Consider the following 2,592-nt stretch of genomic DNA (forward strand, 5'->3'; position numbering starts at 1 on the left):
TTTTTGTAAAAAAAAAAAGATTTCCTTGGGCCAAACCAAGTTCAGACTCTTTAGTCCTTCATATATAGCCATTCCGAGTAGGTTCCATGCACAAAACCTCTTTAAATGGCCTTTTTTTGACAAAGAAACCCAGGAATCGCCTTCTTTTCCCGAGTTAAGACCAAATACGGATTTTTGTTAAAAAATGATTTCCTTGGGCCAAACCAAGTTCAGACTCCTTAGTCCGTTATGTCTATGTTCATTCTGAGTAGGTTCCATGCACAAACCTCTTTAAATGGCCTTTTTTGAGAGAGAAACCCAGGAATCGCCTTCTTTTCCCGAGTTAAGACGAAATACGGATTTTTGTTAAAAAATGATTTCCTTGGGCCAAACCAAGTTCAGACTCCTTAGTCCGTTATGTCTATGTTCATTCTGAGTAGGTTCCATGCTTAAACCTCTTTAAATTGCCTTTTTTGAGAAAGAAACACCGCAAAAGCTTTCCTTTGCGGAGTGATGTCGTTGCGCAGGGCATGAGTGCCTGGATGTTCTGAGAGGGGAGCAGGGATGAATGCTGGACCGAGGAGAGGTGCTGAAACTCGGCCTGGATGTGTGTCTGTGCGCAGGGCATGAGTGCCTGGATGCTGTGAGAGGGGAGCAGGGATGAATGCTGGACCGAGGAGAGGTGCTGAAACTCGGCCTGGGTGTGTGACTGTGCGCAGGGCATGAGTGCCTGGATGCTGTGAGAGGGGAGCAGGGATGAATGCCTGACCGAGGAGAGGTGCTGAAACTCGGCCTGGATGTGTCATTGCGCAGGGCATGAGTGCCTGGATGCTATGAGAGTGGAGCAGGGATGAATGCTGGACCGAGCAGAGGTGCTGAAACTCGGCCTGGATGTGTGTCTGTGCGCAGGGCATGAGTGCCTGGATGCTATGAGAGTGGAGCAGGGATGAATGCTGGACCGAGGAGAGGTGCTGAAACTCGGCCAGGATGTGTGTCTGTGCGCAGGGCATGAGTGCCTGGATGTTCTGAGAGGGGAGCAGGGATGAATGCCTGACCGAGGAGAGGTGCTGAAACTCGGCCTGGATGTGTCATTGCGCAGGGCATGAGTGCCTGGATGCTATGAGAGTGGAGCAGGGATGAATGCCGGACCGAGGAGAGGTGCTGAAACTCGGCCTGGATGTGTCATTGCGCAGGGCATGAGTGCCTGGATGTTCTGAGAGGGGAGCAGGGATGAATGCTGGACCGAGGAGAGGTGCTGAAACTCGGCCTGGGTGTGTGTCTGTGCGCAGGGCATGAGTGCCTGGATGCTGTGAGAGGGGAGCAGGGATGAATGCCTGACCGAGGAGAGGTGCTGAAACTCGGCCTGGATGTGTCATTGCGCAGGGCATGAGTGCCTGGATGCTATGAGAGTGGAGCAGGGATGAATGCTGGACCGAGCAGAGGTGCTGAAACTCGGCCTGGATGTGTGTCTGTGCGCAGGGCATGAGTGCCTGGATGCTATGAGAGTGGAGCAGGGATGAATGCTGGACCGAGGAGAGGTGCTGAAACTCGGCCAGGATGTGTGTCTGTGCGCAGGGCATGAGTGCCTGGATGCTATGAGAGTGGAGCAGGGATGAATGCTGGACCGAGGAGAGGTGCTGAAACTCGGCCTGGATCTGTGTCTGTGCCTGGACGTTATGAGAGGGGAGCAGGGATGAATTCCTGACCGAGGAGAGGTGCTGAAACTCGGCCTGGATGTGTCATTGCGCAGGGCATGAGTGCCTGGATGTTCTGAGAGGGGAGCAGGGATGAATTCCTGACCGAGGAGAGGTGCTGAAACTAGGCCTGGATGTGTGTCATTGCGCAGGGCATGAGAGACTGGATGCTGTGAGAGGACAAAAGCCGTGAATGCTGTCCGAGCAGAGGTGCTGAAACTCGGCCTGGGTTCTGTTTGTCTGTGCGCAGGGCATGAGTGCCTGGACGTTATGAGAGGGGAGCAGGGATGATTGCCTGACCGAAGAGAGGTGCTGAAACTCGGCCTGGATGTGTGTCTCTGGGCCGGGCATGAGAGACTGGCTGTTGGGAGAGGACGGCAGCCATGAATACTGGACCGAGGAGAGGTGCTGAAACTCGGCCTGGATGTGTGTCTGTGGGCAGGGCATGAGAGACTGGCTGTTGGGAGAGGAAAGCAGCCATGAATGCTGTCCATGCAGAGGTGCTGAAACTCGGCCTGGATGTGTGTCTGTGGGCAGGGCACGAGAGCCTGGATGTTGGGCATGAATCCCAGTTCAAAAAAAGGACCTTTTCTGAAAGAAACACAGGAATCGCCTTCTTTTCCCGAGTTAAGACGAAATACGGATTTTTGTTAAAAAATGATTTCCTTGGGCCAGAACAAGTTCAGACTCCTTAGTCCTTCATATATACATAGAGATATATCCATTCTAAGTAAGTTCCATGCATAAACCTGCACAAACCCGGATAAATGGCCTCTTTTGGGATCAAAACACAGGAATCGCCTTCTTTTCCCGAGTTAAGACGAAATACGGATTTTTGTTAAAAAGTGATTTCCTTGGGCCAGAACAAGTTCAGACTCCTTAGTCCTTCATATATACATACATATATATCCATTCTAAG

This window comes from Odontesthes bonariensis, unplaced genomic scaffold (genome assembly GCF_027942865.1).
Source record: "Odontesthes bonariensis isolate fOdoBon6 unplaced genomic scaffold, fOdoBon6.hap1 scaffold_111, whole genome shotgun sequence".
Classification (NCBI taxonomy): Eukaryota; Metazoa; Chordata; class Actinopteri; order Atheriniformes; family Atherinopsidae; genus Odontesthes; species Odontesthes bonariensis.